At 46.5% G+C, this 23,303-nt stretch overlaps 1 protein-coding gene across 6 annotated transcripts in view; it reads right to left on the reverse strand.

Annotated features, from left to right (window-relative positions):
* Window positions 1-23,303, reverse strand: part of LOC144771467 (potassium/sodium hyperpolarization-activated cyclic nucleotide-gated channel 2-like) — a 1,987,727-nt gene that overhangs the window by 1,122,160 nt on the left and 842,264 nt on the right. The gene's annotated exons all lie outside the window — the stretch shown is intronic.

The following is a 23,303-nucleotide window of genomic DNA, read 5'->3' on the forward strand; positions in this document are numbered from 1 at the left end:
GATAATAAAACTATATAGAAATCTTGTACAGTTTGTGATGTGTACACTTACAACTCAATCTACAAGGATCACTCCTGGGGGTCAGCCTCAAGGGACTGCAACAAAAATTACCCCACACCCAGTAGACTTGGCAGAAGTCTGTCAGGAGATCTCAGCTTACTTTGAAGTGAACACACCCCTGGAACCACCACAGCAATTCGGTGGGATGCTTTTAAAACAACCATCCGAGGTGTTATCTCCTCTACAGCATTCACCCGTTTCCAAGAAGCCCACCTAGTTGGACATAGCTTAACTAATGACATTAAGGCCTTGGAACGCAAGAATCACGACACACCCTCTATAACACTCAAGAAACAACTTGCCAGCTTCAGGGTAAATTGAGACTGCTTCGCACTAATAAAGCAGAACGTACTCTTATGTCACTTAAGTAAAGATTCTTTGAGAGGGGTGACAAGGTGGGGGCTGTACTGGCACATCGTTTCAGGGCCCAGGTTGCTAAAGCTCATGTCTCTAACGCATGAACAATACCTGGGTCACATCCGAGCGGTACAAGGGTCAGGTCTTTGCTGCATTTTACACTGAACTATACACTGCAGACCCTCTGGATCCTCAGCATGCGAAATTGCTGGAGGATCCAATTACTTTGAACGAAATTCAAAGAGCATTGAAACAACTCCCACTAAATAAAACTCAGGACTGGATGGCCTCCTGGTTGCCTTTTTCAACACCTTTCTTCCTCAACTTCAAGACCACCTGCTTCACCTCTAATACATTCTCAGAGACCACAGGCCTTACCCCCACATTGTCAGAAGCTGAAATAGTGCTTTTACCAAAGCCGAGGAAAAATCCTTCTTTATGCACCCCCTACCGGCCCATCGCGCTACTTAACATTGACACAAAATATACACTAAGATACTAGCGAGCCGCCTTGAGCCTTACCTCCCAGATCTGATCGATCCCAACCAGGTGGGTTTCATCCACCACCGTCAGGGAGCTGCCAATGTTCCGCGAATTGTCCATCTTATTGAAAAGGTCCAAAAGCGAGACATCCTGGCTTGCCAGCTATCCCTTGGAACAAAGAAGGCCTTTGATCGAGTAGACTGGCAGGTTCTTTGTGCAGTACATACTGCACCAGTGAGGTACAGTGTGTATAGAGTCCAAGGGTCTCCAGAGGTTTGGCAGAGGCTAAAGTTAGATAGAACCTTATTCTTTAAAGTTGTAGATTGGTCGAGCAGTAGGGTAGTATCAGAGGACAGTATAAAGCATTTGATATACACACTCAGTCAGCAAATGGTCTCACACACTCAAAAACTGAACTCTAGGCCAATTGTTTTGTATAAAAAAATATACTTGTAATGATGATAGTTGAGGCAATATAACCGCAAGTGAATGCTCAACCTGGAATCAAGAAGACATTCCAATGGTTCTATGACTCACTGTATCACGAGCCGTTAAAGGAGCAAGTGTGAGAAGTTAGCCTGGCATATGTTGTCCACTATTCTAGTGGGCAACTTGCACCAGTCTAAACGACCCTTATGGTGATGGTTGTAAAGTCAACCTTATAGACCAGCTATCCTAGTGGTAGCATGGACAAGCAGTCTTAGGCTAAAACTTCAGAGAGCATGTGAAGCCAGCTGTTTTACCATATATAATCCCTTGAATATCAAATGAAAGGACACCACACAAGGTATATATCAAATATATATGTATTTATTACTAATACAACCCCTCTGCACTCTTTATGAGGTCACAGTTTGAGATACGTTACAAAGTACTCATTAAGCATACTATAAGTTGCACGAATACAATTCTGCCCAAGGGATCAAAGTTTTGGAAGTAGGAGACCCACGGGAGACGCATGCAGTGTGGGAACACAGACGCAAGTTACCACTGATTTACAATGGAGGACAAAGAAGTCACAAAGTTACTGATTAAGGACACTTCAGAGTGGACTACGGTGAAACCCCTTTAAGCTAGGACACTTGGATAGTCGATACCCACGGGAGCACCGGAGTACTCGAGTTACCTCACCCAGGGAAGCCGGGTGCATAGGTGTCTTTTCGTGTCGGGTTTCGTCGATGCTTTCAATGGAGACCTGCAAAAGAAGTGCTGCAGGCGGCCGAAGGAAGAGTGTCCGGGTGGATCCAAGGGTGGATCAAGGAGCTTAAGAACCTGAAAGCAGAGGGGACAGAGTCTGGGGCACTAGCCAGTGACCAGGAAGGAACCAGGATGGAACCAGCTGATGTCGCGATGCAAACAGGTGAAGAGGTGAAGCTTGTCTCTGCAGCCACGAGGACCAGGAGGCGTCGTCAACGACCACGAGCTGGAGTCGAGCTGTCCCACGAAGGCTCGAGTTGACTGAGGTGTCTGTATCCGGATTTGACCCAACAAGCCTTGGTAATCGCAACCCACACAGGAAATGAAGATTCGCTTCAGGTCAGACCAGCAAGATCTGAGGCACTTCTCTTTTGGAAGGAAGCTGAAGCAAGCCCAGAGCAAACAGGCAAGCATTGGTAAATCAAAGGATCGTCTTCAGGGGGCTCACTAGCCAACGGACTAGCAACCGGGAAGACGTGTCGAGCTGAAATGCAGGAGCGGGCCCCACGCTGCACTCGTGGAGTGTGGAGGGCCGAGCTCTGGTGCAGATGCTGCTCGGGTCTGGGGCTTCTCTTACCCCAATGCACAACTGTGAGGGTGCCTCGGTTGTTGCACAATTAGCAAAGTGCAGGTAGTCCAAGATAACCGGTCCCACGTCTCCAGTGTCCGCCACGGGTCTCAGCTTTGCAGTGGATGTGGATCGAAGTAGGAGAAGTCTGGAAGTCCAGTTTCTGAGTCGCTGAGTCGTCGGGTTACAGCTGGAGCGACGACAAAGCAAACCGGTAAGTTACTGGTGGTGCCTGTTTGAACAGGGTGGTCACTCCTTGACCACAGGGAGATCTTCTTCAGTCTTCTAGTCAGCATAGAATGTCGAAGTCCAAGAGTTCTGTATCGTAGTTTCTTTCCAGAGTAATCTGATGTCTCTAGACACAGCTCCTAACTTTATACCAAACTAAGGGCTGGATTACCTGCTAGTTCCCTCCTATGGGTGGACCTTGAGAAGGGGGTGGTTACACCCCTTTCTCTTTGTCCAGTTTCGCGCCAGAGCTGGGGCTGGAGTGCCCCAGCAACTGGTTTGAACCGGGCTATGCATGGAACACCTTGTGTGCCCCAGGCAGTGTCTCATTTTGCAGCCCTCCTTGCCCCAATACACTAAAACCCTGTCTGGGGAGGTGCTGGCACCTCCCAAGGCAGGAAACCTATTGTCCAGGCCTCCCCTGCCGGAGTTTCGTCCAGCAGCAGGAGGTCAGACTCGTGTCTGTGGCAGCAGCATCCATTTTGTGATGCTGAGGCTCTGTTTAACTTTAACCCGGGTAAAGCAGTAACTACATGTCTTCGCCCACTAGAAGGGTGGAATGCTACCCCCGCTGCCAGAACTGGCGGGGGGGGGGGGGTAGTTTTCCAAAGTGTTTGACACCTCACACAACATGTTTTGATAAAGCCAAACCAAAGTTAGCATTAACCGAGAGGATTATAATGCACTTAAGAGAATATGGTATGGCTATATCATAGAACAGCTAAAAGGACATGGTTCCGAAAGCTGCAGAGGGACTCAGCTCATGCTAGGGCACCCTCTCACATAAAACCAAGCACTCTGCCTCCAGGATTGTTAAGGCCTGCCATAGGAGTGACTTATAGGGACATATGTGTCTATATATAAGGGTAGATATAGGCATGCTATATCTAAGCAAGGGGTGATTACACCACCTTGCCCAGGCTGAGTGATCAGCCTGTGGTGTCATTTTGGATGGCCAGCCAGGGGTGGCATAATACATGCTGTAGTCCCTGGTAAGCCTTGGATGCACCTATGCCCTGGGTACCTAGGGTACACTATACAGGGGCTCACAAAGGTGACCCAATACCCAATCAGATATGTACCTAAAGTACATGGTATCAAGTTAGAGAGAGAACAGCTGGGTTGTGGGTCTGATTAGCAGGCCCACAGCCACACTAAAGTCGAAAAACCAGAAAATCACAGCAAAAAGTGGGGGTGACCATAGGAAGCAGACCCTACTCTCCTACACAACCCCCCCCAAACGCAGGGACATTAAACTAACCTTGACCAGTTGAGTGTTCATGTTCTAAGTGCAAATATCAGGAGAGTCCATCTGCATTGACATGGTCAGTCCCAGGTCTATGTTCCACTGTAAAGTCTATCCCCTGTAGGGAAATGGACCACCTAAGCAGTTTGGGATTTTTACCCTTCATCTGATTTAGCCACAAGAGGGGCTTATGGTCTGTCTGAATCTTGAAGTGAGTACCAAACAAGTACTGTCCCCGTTTCTTCAGGGCCCAAAACGACAGCAAAGGCCTCCCTCTCAATAGCTGACCAACGTTTCTCTCTAGGGGTCAGCCTTCTGCTAATAAAAGCAATGGGCTGGTCTTGACCATCTTTATTCAATTGTGAAAGAACAGCTCCCACACGCAACTCAGAAGCATCTGTTTGGACAATGAATTCTTTGGAGTAATCTGGACTTTGCAGAATAGGTGCAGTGCACATGGCCTGCTTCAGGTCATCAAATGCCTTTTGACAGCTTACTGTCCACTGAACTTTCTTTGGCATTTTCTTTAAGGTGAGGTCATTAAGAGGAGTCACTATGGACCCATAGTTCTTAACAAACTTCCTGTAGTAACCAGACAGGCCCAAGAAATCTCTGACCTGTGTCCGGGTGGTTGGAGGAGTCCAGTCCTTTATGGTCTGGATCTTGCTCTCCACTGGTTGAACCTGACCCCCACCTACAAGGTGGCCCAGGTATACAACCTTACTCTGCCCTATCTGGCACTTAGTAGCCTTGATAGTTAGGCCTGCCTTCTGCAGGGCCTCCAAAACATTCTTTAGTTGGATCAGGTGATCTTCCCAAGTGGAGCTAAAGACAGCAATATCATCAAGATAAGCTGCACAGTAGTCATCCAGACCTGAGAGGACTTGGTTCACCAACCTTTGGAATGTGGCGGGTGCATTCTTCAGACCAAAGGGCATTACCACAAATTGATAATGTCCTCCTGGGGTTGAAAATGCTGTTTTGGCTTTTGCATCATCAGCTAGTCTGATCTGCCAGTAGCCAGCTGTCAAGTCAAATGTGCTCAAAAACTTGGCAGAAGCCAATCTGTCGATGAGCTAATCTGCCCTTGGTATTGGGTGGGCATCTGTCCTAGTGACAGCATTGAGACCTCTGTAGTCCACACAAAACCTCATCTCTCTCTTACCATCTTGGGTGTGAGGTTTAGACACAAGGGCTACTGGACTGGCCCAGGGGCTCTCTGAGGGCTCAATAAATCCCAACTCCAACATCTTTTGGACCTCTGTCCTGATACAGTCCCTGACATGATCAGGTTGCCTGTAGATTTTACTCTTCACAGGCAGACTGTCACCAGTGTCCACCTCATGGGTGCACCAGTTTGTCTGACTTGGAGTCAGTGAAAACATATGTCTATAGGACTGGAGACCTCGTCTGTAGTCCTGTTGCTGTTGATCAGTGAGGCTGCCTGTCAAGGCTACACCATCAACTGACCTATCGTCAGGGTTCTGAGAAAGCAGGTCTGAGATAGGGTCACTCTCCTGCTCCTGTCCCTCATCTGTAGCCATGAGCAAGCCCATGTCTACCCTGTCAACATATGCCTTCAACCTGTTGACATGAAGCACCCTGTGGGGGCTCCTGGGAGTTCCAAGGTCAACCAAGTAGGTTACCTCTCCCTTTTGCTCAACAATAGTGTGGGATCCAGCCCATTTGTCTTGGAGTGCTGCTGGGGCCACTGGCTCCAACACCCACACTTTCTGTCCTGGTTGGTAAACAGTCAGCACAGCCTTTTGGTCATGCCAGGCTTTTTGAAGTTCCTGGCTAGCCTCAAGGTTTTTGGATGCCTTTTTCATGAACTCGGCCATCCTGGAGCGGAGACCCAGTACATAGTCCACTATGTCTTGTTTAGGCTTTTTGAGAGGTAACTCCCATCCTTCCTTCACCAGACAAAGGGGTCCTCTTACAGGATGCCCAAACAGAAGTTCAAAAGGGCTGTAGCTAACCCCCTTCTGTGGGACCTCTCCATAAGCAAATAAAAGGCAGGGCAGAAAGATGTCCCATCTTCGCCTAAGCATTTCAGGTAAACCCTTGATCATGCCCTTTAAGGTCTTGTTGAATCTATCCACCAGACCATTGCACTGTGGATGATAGGGTGTGGTGAACTTATAGTTCACTCCACACTCCTTCCACATAGCAGTCAAATATCCAGACATAAAGTTTGCACGTCTGCCTGAGACAACCTCTTTCGGAAAACCCACTCTTGAGAAAACTCCCAGGAGGGCTCTTGCCACAACAGGGGCTGTTGTGGTCCTTAAGGGGATAGCTTCTGGGTATCTGGTGGCATGATCCACTACCACCAGAAAAACCCGTGCCCAGAGGGTGTTTGGGGATCTATTGGTCCAACAATGTCTATCCCAACTCTTTCAAAGGGACCCCCCACCACAGGTAGTGGTATTAGGGGGCCTTTGTGGTGCCACCTGATTTGCCACTGGCTTGGCAGGTGACACAGGAGCGACAAAACTCCTTGGCATCTTCTGACATGTGTGGCCAGTGAAAGTGAGGGACAAGCCTGTCCCAAGTCTTGTTCTGGACAAGATGTCCTGCTAAGGAAATATCATGGGCTAAGGTAAGAAGGAATCCCCTGAATGCCAGAGGTATGACCACCCTCCTGGAAGCACCAGGCTTGGGGTCTCTAGCCTCTGAATACAGGAGCCCTTCATCCCAATAGACTCTATGGGTACCTGTAGCATTCCCAGCAGCCTCAGCAGCAGCTTGCTGTCTGAGGGGTTCAAGAGAGGGGCAGTTCAGCTGCGCCTGCCTCAGATCAGCTCTTGAAGGTCCCCCTGTCCCAAGAAACTCAACCTGATCAGGCTCAAGCTCTTCTAGGACAGTTCCTTCTTGGGTCTCACTATCAGCTTCCTCAGAAGGCTGATCCTCATTCTGAGGTAGGGGGGAAGGCACTGCCTTAACCCTACTGCTCTTTCTCTTGGTAGGCAACTGGTCCATATTTTCAAGATCCAGGGCCTGTTCAGTTTTGCACTTTTTGGCCTGTGACCTGGTCACAGCAAGGACATGTGCTGATATACCTAGCATTTCTGCATGGGTCCTATACTCCACTTCAGACCAGACTGAAGATTCCAGATCATTGCCAAGCAGACATTCTACTGGGAGGTCTGAACTAACAACAACTCTTTTGAGGCCAGTTACCCCTCCCCAGGAGAAATTAACAATTGCCATACTATGGGTGGTAATGACATTGCTTCCATTGGTCACTAGGGAATTGTCACCTAGTATTATCTGTCCAGGGTCCACAAAGTTAGGCGTCACCATGGTGACACTGGCACATGTGTCCCTGTAGGCCTGAGCCACTTTGTTATTGATTAAATGTGTTTGCCTGTACTTGCCCAAGTTATAGGGACTCACAGTAGAGGACATAGCCATGTCCACATCACAGACACGAACAGCTTGAGTTGGTATTCTGACTAGGCCAGAATCCATCTCAGTACCCAGGGTTAACCCCACTATAGCCTTGGGTTGAGAACCACCACTGTTAACTGCACTAGGGGGTGCAGGTGCCTTAGGGGCAACAGTGGTTGGAGCTGTCTCCTTCTTGGTGCAATCACTAGTCCAGTGAGAATTAACCTTACAAGTTTTGCACCAGGGTTTCTTTGGGCCTTCCTTTTTCTTAGTTTGTTGGGAACCCCCACCATTAGAAGCTTTTTGGGGACCTTGAGAAGACTTCTGGTCTTTTGCTTTCTCCCCACCCTTTTGGTCTTGCTTCTTCTGATCACCACCTTGGTTCTGCACCTTCTGCTTCACCCTGGTTCTGACCCATTTGTCTGCCTTCTTTCCCAATTATTGGGGAGAGGTCAGATCAGAGTCAACCAGGTGTTGATGCAATGACTGGTTCTGACAATTATTAAGATTTTGCTCTCTCATAATCAAAGTATACAATCCTGTATAGTCTTTGACCTTACTGCCCAGTAACCAGCCTTCCAGAGCCTTATTGGCACAATCTACAAAGTCAGTCCAGTCCTGAGTCTGTGTTTTCTGGGCGTCTCTTAACAGCAACCTATACTGCTCAATGGTTAAGCCAACCCCATCTATTAGAGCACTCTTCAGGATATTGTAGTTGTCAGCATCATCATCACTAACTGTGAGGAGCTTGTCTCTACCTTTTTCTGAAAAGGAGAGCCATAAGATTGCTGCCCACTGACTTTGGGGCACCTGCTGTACTTTGCAAGCCCTCTCCAAAGCAGTTATCCACTTGTGGATGTCATCCCCACTCTGGTAGGGAGGGACAATCTTACTTAGGTTTCTATGGTCATTTGACCTTTCCCTACCTCTAGGCATGTTGCTGCCACCAGTGGAAACTAATCCATTCAACTTTTGCTCTCTAGCAAAAGCCAGGGTCTCTTTGGCAAGGGCAATTTCTTGCCTCTTGATCCTAAGAGTGACTTCCCTCATCCTAGCCTTCTGCTCTCTTCTCTGAGGTGAAGTCATCCTCATCACTGCTGAGGTACTTGACCCTACTGAGTCATCAGAGTGGTGGGAGTCACTGGAAAGTGACCTCCTCCTTCTGTGCTCAGTGTTAGGTCTACTTGGGGGCCTGGATGGGATTCTCTCCTGTCCAGCCCCAGGTAGTCCTAGGTTGACCTGGTCCTGTTCTTCAACTTGGACCTGATCATCATCCTCCTCATCAGACCCCCCAGGATTGTCATCCTGGGATTGCTCTGTGGATGAATCCCCCCCCCCCTTCCACTACCAGTCTGATCTGGAGCTGCTGCTTTCTCCGCATCATACCCCGTTAACAAATCTATAAGGTGTCTTAGGGTTGGGCTCTGTCCTTGTCTCAGTCTCCTTTTTTTTTTTGTAAAACAATTTTTATTGCAGAGGTAATGCGAGTCATAAAACATACACGCCAGAGTGTTCTCAGGGAACGTAGGCAATTACTCTAAATCCAGCTACTATGTACACAGCCTTATAACCCTCATCCCGGAGGTTGGGTGGCGTATAATCATGTATCACGTTACTTCAGTCTTCATGTACAAATTTTCTCAACGATGCATCACTCTCCGCTTTTAACTGTTCTATACCTTCGGTACTCCCTCGGGTGGTAACGGTGTATGACCCCTCTCCGATGTCTGTATGAGTTTAACTTTCCCCCCCCCCTTCCCCCTGGTGTCTGAGCCTACGTGCTATGGTCGCGAACTTGATTGAGTTGGTGGTTATAGGATCATGAAGTCAGTGATGAGGTGTGTGCGTCCGGTATTAGTGCGGGGCCTAACACCGCCTCCCCCGGGGACTCCATGTTGACTATTTCCTCCTCTTCGTCTCTCGCTCCTGTATTGTCCCTAAGCGCCTGGACTAGGATCTCCCACGCTAGCGCCGCTTCCTGAGCTTTCGCATCTGCTTTACGCCTGGCCAGCTGGTACCTAAGGGTGCTCTCCGCCGCCGCCCATTTCAGAAACTCGTTTAACCATTTTTGATGGGTCGGTGCTGTTTTAGATTTCCAACCCTTGGTGAGCTCCCTCTTTGCAATAAGGAGGCCCATGTCTATAAATTTGCTCGACAATTTGGTTTTGCGTGTGTGTGGAAACCAATGCAGAAGGACGACCGCGCTGTCATATTGCAGGACTCTATCCGTTACCTCATTCAGGGTGTCCCCCACTCCTAACCAGTACTCTTGTAATTGTGGGCAGTCTCTGAGCATGTGTATTAAGTCAGCGCCAATTAGCTTACACCTGGGGCATGCTGCATCTGCTACGCCAAAGTATTGCGCTATTTTATTCGGGGTGAGGTAGGCCCTGTGAAGGATGTAAAGATCCTTGTCTCAGTCTCCTGAGTGAACACAAACTTCTAAGTTCATTAAAAGTAAATGTGTCGTAGTGGGAAGGGATCCTGGGAGGGTCCACTTCCTCTGGGAGAGACACACTAGGTTTTCCTCTCAAGGACATTCTCTAGTGAGGTGTGGTGTGTGCACCTACCTACACTAAGTGTTACCTACTAGAACCTCTCTAGGAGTTGTAGTCAGGGTGTGCTAGGCCCTTTCCTCTACAACAACTAAGTTCAATAGAACTTAAGTATTATAAGACTTGATTTATATGTAGGAAGAGGTGTGGCGCCGCGGCCAGGGCGACTGACTCCGAAATCTAGGGATCACGGTTCGATCCCCGGCACCGGCGGCAGATTAGCCCAGCACCATGTGACTCTGGGCAATAGCTTGCTTAATCTTCCCGATGGCCCCCAGCGCCTAGAGACCCTAACGGGTGATTGTGTGCTTTACAAATGTGGATATTAATATTACCTCTAGGTACCTTAATGTGATCTTTCAAATGATATCTCAAGATTATATGGTAAACCAACAGCAAGCTCTTATCCCAACCGCTGCACACCAATGTGAGAAGTTAGCCTGGCATATGTTGTCCACTATTCTAGTGGGCACCTTGCACCAGTCTAAACGACCCTTATGGTGATGGTTGTAAAGTCAACCTTATAGACCAGCTATCCTAGTGGTAGCATGGGCAAGCTGTCTTAGGCTAAAACTTCAGAGAGCATGTGAAGCCAGCTGTTTTACCATATATAATCCCTTGAATATCAAATGTAAGGACACCATACAAGGTATATATCAAATATATATGTATTTATAACAAACACAACCCCCTCTGCACTCTTTATGAGGTCAGAGTTCGAGATACGTTACAAGTTACTCATTAAGCATATTATAAGTTGAACAAATACAATTCTGCCCTAGGGGCCTTACGAACCATATACTAAGTAAGTGGTATAAGAGCCACTTCAGTAAAAGTGAATAGGCCTAGGGCCTTAGAAATCGCTGGGGCTACACTACAGGACCAAAGGTTTGGAAGTAGGAGACCCACGGGAGACGCGTGCAGTGTGGGAACACAGACGCAAGTTACCATTGACTTACAGTGAAGACCGAAGAAGTCACAAAGTTACTGATTAAGGACACTTCCGGGTGGACTACGCTGAAACCCCTTTAAACTAGGACACTTGGATAGTCAATACCCACGGGAGCACCGGAGTACTCGAGTTACAGCATCCCGGGAAGCCGGGTGCATAGGTGTCTTTTTGTGTCGGGTTTCGTCGATGCTTTCAATGGAGACCTGCAAAAGAAGTGCTGCAGGCGGGCGAAGGAAGAGTGTCCGGGTGGATCCAAGGGTGGATCAAGGAGCTGAAGTACCTGAAGGCAGAGGGGACAGAGTCTGGGTCACTAGCCAGTGACCAGCAAGGAACCAGGATGGCACCAGGTGATGTCGCGATGCAAACAGGTGAAGCTTGTCTCTGCAGCCACGAGGACCAGGAGGCGTCGAAGATGACCAGGAGCTAGAGTCGAGCTGTCACACGAAGGCTCTAGTTGACTGCGGTGTCGGTATCCGGATTGGACCCACAAGCCTTGGTAACCGCAACCCACGCAGGAAATGAAGATTCGCTTCAGGTCAGACCAGCAAGGTCTGAGGCGCTTCTCTTTTGGAAGGAAGCTGGAGCAAGCCCAGAGCAACCAGGCAAGCGTTGGAAAATCAAAGGATCATCTTCAGGGGGCTCACTAGCCAACGGGCTAGCAACCGGGAAGGCGCGTTGAGCTGAAATACAGGAGCGGGCCCCACGCGGCACTCGTGGAGTGTGGAGGGCTGAGCTCTGGTGCAAATGCTGCTCAGGTCTGGGGCTTCTCTTACCCCAATGCACAACTGCGAGGGTGCCTCGGTCGTTGCACAATTAGCAAAGTGCAGGTAGTCCAGGATAACCGGTCCCACGTCTCTCGTGTCTGCCACGGGTCTCAGCTTTGCTGTGGATGTGGATCGAAGTCGGAGAAGTCTGGAAGTCCAGTTTCTGAGTCGCTGAGTTGTCGGGTTCCCGCTGGAGCGTCGACAAAGTAAACCGGCAAGTTACTAGTGGTGCCAGTTTGAACAGGGTGGTCACTCCTTGACCACAACGGAGATCTTCTTCAGCCTTCTAGTCAGCATAGAATGTCAAAGACCAAGAGTTCTGTATCGAAGTTTCTTTCTAGGGTAATCTGATGTCTCTAGACACAGCTCCTAACTTTATACCAAACTAAGGGCTGGATTACCTGTTAGGTCCCTCCTATGGGTGGACCCTGAGAAGGGTCTCTTTGTCCAGTTTCGCGCCGGAGCTGGGGCTGGAGTGCCCCAGCAGCTGGGTTGAACCGGGCTATGCATGGAACACCTTGTGTGCCCCAGGCAATGTCTCATTTTGCAGCGCTCCCTGCCCCAATAAACTAAAAGCCTGTCTGGGGAGGTGCTAGCACCTCCCAAGGCAGGAAACCTATTGTCCAGACCTCCCCTGCCGGAGTTTCGTCCAGCAGCAGGAGGTCAGACTCGTGTCTGTGGCAGCAGCATCCATTTTGTGATGCTGTGGCTCTGTTTAACTTTAACCCGGGTAAAGCAGTAACTACATGTCTTCTCCCTCTAGAAGGGTGGAATGCTACCCCCGCGGACAGAACTGCCAGGGGGGCGGGGGGTAGTATTCCAAAGTGTTTGACACCTTACATGACATGTTTTGATAAAGCCAAACTAAAGTTAGCATTAGCCGTGAGGATTATAATGCACTTAAGAGTATATGGTATGGCTATATCATAGAACAGCTATAAGGACATGGTTCCGAAAGCTGCAGAGGGGCTTAGCTCATGCTAGGGCACCCTCTCACATAAAACCAAGCACTCTGCCTCCAGGCTTGTTAAGGCCTGCCATAGGAATGACTTATAGGGACATATGTGTCTATTTATTAGGGTAGATATAGGTATACTATATCTAAGCAAGGGGTGATTACACCACCTTGCCCAGGCTGAGTGATCAGCCTGTGGTGTCAGTTTGGATGGCCAGCCAGGGGTGGCATAATACATGCTGCAGTCCCTGGTAGGCCTTGGATGCACCTATGGCCAGGGTACCTATGGTACACTATAAAGGGGCTCACAAAGGTGACCCAATAACCAATCAGGTATGTACCTAAAGTACATGGTATCAATTAAGAGAGAGAACAGCTGGGCTGTGGGTCTGATTAGCAGGCCCACAGCCACACTAAAGTAAAAAAAAACGAAAATCACAGCAGAAAGTGGGGGTGACCATAGGAAGCAGACCCTACTCTCCTACAGCAAGCACAATACAATAACATATATACAAAGTGTTATACAACACATCCCCCCCCTCTTCATGAGAATTCAAAATGATAAACAAAAACTAAAGGAAAGGGGAATATGATAGAAAAGGGGTAAGGAGGCCAGGGAAAGGAAAGGGAAAATAAACACAGGAAAATGCATAATGAATAAGATTACATAATATAATCTTTCAACCACATAACATATTCTTTCAACCAACTAGGTATAACTCTTCTCCTTTTACTTAAACAAGTGGTAAATTCTGTATAATTTGTACACTCATGAATAGGTTCAGTGTTAACAGAATTACCAGCAGAATTACCAGCTCCCGAAGACCCTTCGCCACTGGTTAAAGCAAAAACAAAAGGTTGGAATTAGTGGAGGAAGACTTAGAGTCAATGGTTTGACCACCATAACTGGCCTCATTTGGATAATTATCCAAACCCAAGTGAGATTGGAGATTACTTATTTCAAAATAATCTTCTACCCAGTCAAAATTGGATGAATGTAGAGGCTCTGGAGTATGCTCTACCACTTGATGATTAACATACATAGCAACATTTTTGAGATTCCACACCCTGCCATCATTGAGTCGAATGGCATTGCGTAGAACCTCCACAACTTGTTGTGGAGACTCAAATTTGCTTTCTCCTTTGGGGACCTTAACAGGTTTTTTGATTCCAACCCAGTCACCCACCATAACTGGAACATGTTTTGTGCCATGATGTGTATCATAATACTCTTTACTCTTCATATATACAGATTCTAAATCTCTTTTCACTTCACTGGGGGACCATTGTTGTACTTTTCCTTCCAAAAGCCAACTTGGGTTAAATTTACACCTGGGTGTCCTCCCTCTCATCATGGTGAAAGGTGATAGTCCTGTGGTAGAGTGAATAGTAACTCTATAAGCCCAAACTGCTTTCTGTATCTCAGTTTTCCAATCTAATCTTTTACTGCTGGCCACTTGAATCACACCCTTTATCACTTTATTCAAACGTTCCACAGTACCATTGCCAATAGGATTGTATAAAGATGTTGTTTTGTGCTTCATACCACACTTATCAAAGTAGCCCTTAGCCAATTTTGACGTAAATCGTACTCCATTGTCACTTAATACACAGACAGGTAACCCTTCCATAACGAATGTTTTATCCCAAAATTTTAAAACAACCTGTGTGTCGACCCTTACAACAATCTTAACAATTGCCCACTTAGAAAAAAGATCAATTACTACCAGGCCACACTTTTTCAAATCCCCCAGAGGTCCACAAATGTCAATAGCAATGGTTTCCCAAGGAAGACTGGAAATTAACCCCTCACTCATAGGTGGTCTCAAAGTTTTTAAAGGCTTGTCAGCAGAGAAGCAAATAGAACATGCTCTGACAAAAATCTCAATGTCTTTATCAATTCCAGGCAACCAAAATATACTTTTGACGATCAACTTTGTTCTCACAATGCCCTTCATGGCACAATTGTAACACTTTATTTTGTAGAGTTCTTGGAGGAATGATTCTATCACATCTTAATAGCAAATCCTTGTCACAAGACAACTCCATGCGCACATTCCAAAAAGATTTCAAGTCACCAGTGAAATTCTTAGGCCATCCTTTACAAATGTGACCAAAACCATTTGTAAGTCATTGTCCTTTTTCTGTTCATCCACCCATTCAGTTTTAGTGATTGCTGGTGTACCTGAATCATGAATGAAATCAATACTGAAATCTCCCCAAAGGTCATCCACACATTCTTCCAAGGGGATAGGTAGTCTAGATAAACAGTCCGCAAAAACATTGTCTCTACCAGGTACATAGATGATTTTATAGATATACTCCTTCATTCTCATGGATATTCTCGTTATTCTAGCAGAAGCTCTAACACTACCTTCCATGGTTAAAATACGTACTAATGGTCGATGGTCCGTGTGGATCACCACTGGTTTGCCCCAAACAAAAGCACGGAAATGTTCCAAAGCCCAGGCGCAAGCCAATGCTTCTCTTTCACTAATGGGGTACTTGCCCTCTGCAGGGGATATAGCTCTGGAAGCAAACAGGATGATCCTCTCCTTGCCGTCTCTCCCTTTCTGTGAAAGAACCGCTCCCAACCCTTTATCACTAGCATCCGTGGTTACCATACATTCTGAGTTGGGGTCAAAGCTACTCAACGCATTCACATGTTGTAAATCAACCTTAATCAAGTTAAGCTCTTTGTCGCACTCTGTTGACCATTCAAACTTGACATTCTTTTTTAGGAGTAAACGTATGTTGTATACCTTGGGTGCAAAATTTGGTATAAACTTAGCGCAATATTCTGCCATACCCAGAAATGATCTGATTTCTTCTTTGGAAGTGGTAGCCGGTGATCCAATTATGGTGTTAACAAGTGACGGTTTTGGCTTCACCCCCTCCTCACTTATAACATGACCTAAATACGAAACACTTCTTTGTGCACATTTACATTTTGAGAGTTCAACTGTTAACCCAGCAATCTGTAGAGTCTGAAACACCTCATTAAGAACAGAGTCATGTTCTTCCTTTCCATTAGCTGCAATCAAAATATCATCCTGACAGAAACATACACCCTTCATTTTGCCAAAAAGCCTGTGCATAAGACGGTGAAAGACAGCCGTAGCTGATGCAAGGCAGAAAGGCATACGCTTGAACTGATAACACCCAAAAGGTGTAATAAAAGCTGTAAGTGCTCTTGATTCAGGTTCTAACAACATCTGATGATAAGCTGTGGAAAGATCAATGGTTGAAAACCAGGTCGCCCCTCTCAAAAATGACACCATTTCATTAATTTTTGGGACGGGAAATTTTTCAATCACAATATTATTGTTAAGATGGCGCAAGTCAATACATAGACGGATTTTTCCGTTGGATTTCCGTGCGATCACAACCAGAGAAATCCATTCTGAAGTGTCTATCTCCTCAATAACTCCCTCAGACAATAAATCCTGTAATTCTTTGTTAACTTCATCCCTTATAAGCATAGGAATACGTCTTAGTTCATGTACCTTTGGTTCTGTGTATTGTTTGAGTATGATCCTGTGTTCGAATCCTTTCAGTGCACCCAATTCCTTGCCAAACACATTAGGACATATTTTACTTACTACCTCACTTAATTTACTTGTCTCATCCATTATGAGTACTTTTTCCTCACTGTTTGATCCAGTATGAAGTGCAAATTGTTCTGAACCAACCACCTAGGACCGAAGGTCCAACTTTGGCAACATATAATTTACCTCTGGCTGTTCTTCCTTTAAAAAGAAACGTGAACCATCTGAACCCCAGCATATTTATCCTCTCTCCAGTGAAACTTAACGGGTTCACATCCGAAACATTCAAATGATGCCCAATTTTCCCAACAAACTTTTTCTTCAACACCTCCTCATTTACAATAGTGTATGGGGATCCAGAGTCGGCATATACATTTACTGCAACACCGCCTAAGGATAACTCACATATAGGTCTACCTTTGAATGAATCGTCTACTACATTCAAAAGAAAATGTCCTTGTCAATTCTTGACACAATCCTCATCTACATCAGGATCTTCTACAGTACCCTCCTCTTCACCTCAAACATACTTCACATTACTACGTCTACGACACGTTTTGCTAAAATGACCTAAAAGACCACTAATTCCACATATTTTGTTTTAAAGCAGGGCACTGTTTGCTGAAAGCTAAATGTTCTCTGCTGTCACAGCGATAGCATCTTCTGTCTTCCGGTTTCCTGTCTCTGAAAAAGTCCCTTTGCGGTTGGTTCAACCAACATCCAGAAGTTTGTTGAGCTTGACTTTTCCCCGTAACCTGTACTTTGAAAATACCACCAGAAGACTTTGGTATGTCTTTCTCTGACTCCTTAACTACTGTGGCACATCTGCACGACATCTCTGACTTCCTCATAATGGCCAGAACATCCTCTAAAGGAGCATCTCCATACACCCATAAGCTATCCTGAATAGGTGAATTGTTATTATGCATGACCAACTAATCACAAATTAAATCATCTTGAAGGTCTCCAAACTTGCAGTCAATTGCCAATTTTTTAAAATCATCAAGCCAGTCATCCACCATCTCTTCTTTATTCTGTTTCCTTTGGAAGAACGTATGCCTTATTACTCCTATGCATACTTTTGGAGCAAAATATTTATCCATGTCTTTTAGTGTACATTCAAAAACATCCATCGTAGCATCAGTAAATTTGGGCATACAAGAGTATGTTTTTAATCCCACAGGGCCTAAAAAGTGGAGAAGTATTCTCTTCTTTTGTTCTGGTTTCATTTTTCCTGCCTCATCAATAGCACATATTTAATTCACAAAGTACTCCTTCCACTCCAACCACTTGATACTTGGTTGGGAACCTGTAGCCCAGAAAGGATGGAGAGAACTTGTAGTAAAACTCTGTTGCGCCATGGTTTGCTTCTCTATTGCAACACTTATAGTTTGTTCAACACCTCCAGCATGTTGATCACCTTGATCCATAAGCGACTATTAGGATGTATTTAATGAAAAAAAAAAATGGTGAATACACTTAATAATATTCTTGCTGCACCATGAAAGAGTAATGTAGAAGTGATGATACAAAAAGGCATGAAAGAGAAAAATTAAAAATAATTTAGTCGTGATCCGACAATCTCACCTGTTCCTTAATGATAGTCCCATAAAGCGTTGCCTCAAAATAAATTCCTTGTTGCAAAGTAAACACGGTGAAAGTCTCCAGAGTAAATTATGCCTCCGTAAAAATGGGCGCTATGCAAGGTCACGTAACGTGACCTTGCGTGATGACATCAGCAGAAATGCACTCCTAGAGCGTCTGCTTCCACACATCATGCAGAACACGGGTCCGCGCATGAGAAGGGAACTCCGCCGCTGCTCGAAAGATGCAGTCGATGGCGGTTCCCAAACTGTCACCACACAGCAATTCAAGGTAATTCTCACCTTTAGAAGTTAAAATCTCCTGTTAAATGCTCCGCTAGCAAGAAGCAAAACACGCGCTGCGCTGATCCTTTTAAATCCTTGAAAAACGCAGTAGCCGTTGTGTAAAACAGGTCCAGAATTTCCAAAAGTCGATTCCGTTGGGAAAAAAAAGAAAAAAAACTGGATTGCGTGGTAGCGTTTCCACAGCGATCGTCGTCAATTGTAATGATGATAGTTGGGGCAATATAAGCTTGTAATGCTTTATTCTTGAAGGTAAAAAGTAGGAACAGGCAAGTGCCAGATAGCACAACTAAACAGGCTCCAACACCAACCGCAAGTGAATGCTCAACCTGGAATCAAGAAGACATTTCAATGGTTCTATGACTCACTGTATCACAAAACATTAAAGGACCAAGCACAATACAATAACATATATACAACGTGTTACATGACAATACTGTTGTTTTATTTCTAGAACCAAGCAAGTCTGGTGCAGGTAAGCATGACAATACTTTTCAGTGGTAAATTACTTGTATGAACACAGTTCAAAATAGCCGTGTAACTTGTACTGGTTTTGTTTACAGTTTTAACCCCTTGTACGCTGGTGACGGAACCACTCCGTCACCAGCCACTGGTGGGCTGTGCTAATGACGGAGTGGTTCCGTCACGGCCCCGCCGCCGCGCCTGTACGGCATTAATTCCGTGCCTGCGCTGAGCGTTCCATTGAGCGGGCGGTACGATTTTTAAGGAATATTATTGTATTTCAAAAGTTGACACTGAATATTTTTCACATAGAATGACCAATGTTATCCTACGGGAGGAAATTCACTTAGCAGGTAAGTTAGGTTATCGTTACTTTTTCTTACTCAGTGCTGGATCCTGGATTCAGCAGTGGGACATTTCCTGAAAACAGTTGGAAAATTGCGTTTTGGTTATTCAACTGATTTTTAAGGAATATTTGCAGTTTTCAAAAGTCGAAACTTTTTGGGAGAAAAAGTGCCAATGTTATGTTATGTTATGTTATGTTACGTAGTTTTTATATAGCGTACGGCTACTCGAAAGGAGTGTCCCGACGCTTTTCCACCAGCGGCTCATAAGAAAGTAACACAACACAGCTAAAAACAGAAAACATAAATGAAAAGTAAAAAGAAACAGTGGGCAAAAGAACAGACTAAGAATTAAAAAGCCAAGTCTTCAGGCCCCTCCTGAACTGGAGCAGATTGGCAGTACTGCGCAGTGAAAGTGGAAGCAGATTCCACAGCTGGGGAGCTCTGCAGCTGAAAGATCGCCCTCCGGCGCGGGCCTTCCTCACCCGTGGGACCACAGCTTTAAAAAGGGATTCCGAACGGAGGGAACGGACTGGACGATAGAAATTCAGTCTCCGATGCAGATATCCCGCCCCTGATCCATGCAAAGCTTTATGCATCAGGGTCAGGGATTTAAACAGGATCCGCTTCCTAATGGGGAGCCAATGAAGCGTCTGAAGCAACCCCGAAGCACGGGCTCGTCTACCTAAACCGAAAATCGCCCGGGCAGCAGAGTTCTGCACCACCTGAAGGCGCTGAACCAAGTAATCGGGGAGGCCAAGAAAGAGGGCGTTTGCATAATCCTATGAAGAAAAATGAGTTATAGGTTTCAAGGTAAGTAATCGGTCTTTTGGGTTGAGGTTCTGGGGTTAGACTCAGGGGTCTCCCAGTGTCAGTGATGCACTGTTGTTGCACCCTCAGTGGCACTCGGACGGCGGGGTGCAGAGTGTTGAGGCCCAATGTTATCCAATGGGGGATAGGGGGACTCCGGTTGGTGACGGCTGGCAAGCAGGCCACAGGGTTGGGGGAGCAAAGCTCCTAGAGTTAAGCTCAGGGCACGTTGGGGACCAAGTTAGCACCAAAGGCACACCCTCAGCGGCGCTAGGGCATCCGGGTGCAGGGTGCAGTTTTGAGGTCGGGTGCCCTGTTGATTTCAAAGGGAATTCTCAGGAACAAAGAAACACTGCAGGCTCGGCGACGAGGATCTTCCAGGAGTGACCACCACTTTGAGGAGTAAGTTGGGATGTAGAGGGATGGTTGGGCACCACTAGGTTGGGCACACAAGGCCGTGGGGCGTCGGGTGCAGGGGTGCCTTTGGACGTCGGATTTTCTTACCCGCTCTGGTCGGGTAGGGGGGCCCTCTGAATTGAGGCTGCAGGTGTCGTCTGGAGGTTTGAGGCAGGTCGGGGGTCGCCGGATCTCGGGTCAGGATCGCCGGGGGACCTCCTTGTGGTGTTTGTTCATTCAGACACGGGCTGGGTTCGGCGGGTGCAGAGTGTGCTGGACTCACGGCTTCTGCTTGGCACCAGAAGCTGTAGTTCAAACACATCCGGTGTTCAAGGGAGAAACAGCTTGGGAAGTGAATGCAGGCAGGTCCTCTGGGGTTTGTAAGGTTGCTGGCCGCTGGACACGCCGGGATTTCACAGGAGCAGGTTCCAGGGCAGACAGGCCTGTAGGGCTGGGACCAAGTCAGTGGGCGTCATCCTCATGTTAGCTCTGCACGGCTTCTTGTTCTTCTTTTCTTGTTGTTGCTGGATTTGAGGCAGGAAGGTTCAGGGTGCCCCTAAATACAACATTTAGGGGCGGTACAGGTAGGTAAAGGTCAGGGACCAATGGGTCCCTTCCCTGGGGTGGGTACACCCCCTATTCGGCCACTCTCCAGTGGGAGGGAGGCAGGAGCCTGTCCCTGGTTGGCTGGGTCCCCCCATCCTCAAGATGGCGGGGACTCGAGGTTGTGCTTCACCTTGCCTCCTCCACCCTAGGGGTGGAGTTGGCAGAGGTAGGCACACCTCTCTTCCTCACTTTTTTTTTTGCCGCCGGGTCTCCCGCCCAAAGTGGGGGGTAGAACCAGTAGGGACCAGTTGCTGAGTACAGCAAGTGGTCTGGAGAGGCTCACAAAGGCAGTATGCCACTGAGGCTTCTCCTTCGTGAACCCGGCTCATCCTGGTGGAGAAGGCTTGGCACCTCGTTCCAGGATGTGCATTGTTTCAGGCCCCCGAGAGCGACAAGCTCTCGACCCAGGGATCCAGAAACATGTCTGGGGGTGGCAGCCTCGGCAGCCACTCAGTCAGGTCACTGGGAGATGGTTGCATTGCAGGGGGCATCTCTATGATGCTCTCTCTCGTGCATTTTACATTAAATCCCACACTGGCATCAGGTGTGGGTTTAATGTGCTGAGAAGTTTGATACTAAATTTCTCAGTCTTCAGTGTAGCCATTATAGTGCTGTGGAGTTCGTAATGACAACCTCCCAGCACTACATACTCTTAATGGCAGCACTGCACTTACAGTGCCCAGGAATGGACCTGGGTACTCAAGGGGTACAGGGCTCATGCACCTGTACCCTCACCACTGGCACAGGGCACCCAGCAAGAGGGGTGACTGATGTATGCCAGGGCAGTGTTTTGTGGGCATGGCACACAGGGATGTGGATAATGTTTTAAATATTTTCAGAGCTTTCTGTTACTCAGACCACTATAAATACATGTGTCAGTATGCTGCACTGTTGAGTTCAGTTCTGCGACTCTTGCCTCAGAAAAAGACATCTGCAGTGACTGCATTACCCAAATAATGTTTCATAACTGAAAGAGTGCATTTCCCAACAATTAATTTAATTTGCACTTATTTTTTAATTTAAGGTGTCATTTAAGAGCATGTGCAGTTGTTATATGCAGTTGCAGTGAATGTGAAAAAGCAACAAAATACTTACAGAATATTTTATTGTTTTTGCCATGTTCTTTACATCACAGCCACAGGATTTGCCAACACAATTGCTGGCATGACCGGTAAGTTAATGAAATAAAAATATTAGAAAAATCACATAGTGCCGGTATTTTTTTCTGTTAATAACACATACTTTAAATAGAAAATGTTAGAAGGAAACACTTTAAAATGTGTTCTACTGCTGCCCTAATGACCTCTGAATGAATACTAAAGTACAGAAAGACAGAAAAACCATGTTAAGAATGAGTGCAAGTGTCCGGGCCTTTTTGTAGAATCTTAACCCGTGAACAGATGTTAGGCATCCCTGTGAAAAGTGGCACTCCTGCCCTCAGCCACTTCGTGTAAATAAAGGCGGCCTGGAAGCAAAAACACACAAAGAAAGCCTCGATTTTAGGCCATCGTTATTCACAAGTACTTAGTGAAGCATTTGCGCCCCCCCACCCCCTGGGAATGCCTCCATGGACCCCGGGGGGGGGGGGGCGCCCCACAGTTTGACAACCTCTGGCATAGGCTGTACTGTGGTTGTACCTTGTTATATGGCTGTACCTTGTTATACAAGTACACGAATATGAAGAAATATGAATAAAAGAAAAGAATAAGGATGCAAAGAGTTGTTGTTTGTATAAGAAAGAAGTTGCTGTGTTGTCTCCTTCATAAAAGAAACTCTCACTTTGGTTGCCTAATATATGCTTTATGTCTTAAAGTATTGAGGCCTTTTTGATAAAAACAAGTAACACGCATGATTATTGTGCTCGTCTACTGTTTTTTTATTTTTTTTGTCCTCATAAATGCCACCAGAAATTGTCAACTCTAGATGGGCTTTGCTCCTGGCCTTTGACACGGGCTAACTATTCCCGCCCTGGCTACCGTGTATAGCCGACGGAGATCGCCCAGAGGTAGGTCGTTACCTTGTCCAACTCCCCTTCATAGCGTATCGGAACCTTTGGGAGGACAGGACCACAAAACCTCTGGCATAATCATTGGACATTTTGTGTACCTTGTCCGTTATCTCTCAGACCATGCAGTTAGTTGGGACCATATTTTTACAGCACTCTCTCCTTCACACAGTAGGTCTAAACGACTAACAGCCATAATGTTCTTAAGACAGTTTGAAAATCGGGGAGGACTTACCGATTTCCACTCCCTACATATCTCCCTTCTAGCAATAACAATGACATAAAAGATAAACTGTGAGGTGCTGTTACTGACATCATAATCCGTAGGGAGACCAAAGAATATTAGTCTAGGGGAATAGGTGATTGGTATGGATAGAACGTCTTCTAAAAACCCACACACCTGATCCCAGTAATTGGTGATTTCGGGGCAATCAACAAACATATGTCTATCATCCGCATCTGGTGACCTGCATCTTAAACAGACATAT

Source organism: Lissotriton helveticus, chromosome 8 (genome assembly GCF_964261635.1).
Source record: "Lissotriton helveticus chromosome 8, aLisHel1.1, whole genome shotgun sequence".
Lineage (NCBI taxonomy): Eukaryota > Metazoa > Chordata > Amphibia > Caudata > Salamandridae > Lissotriton > Lissotriton helveticus.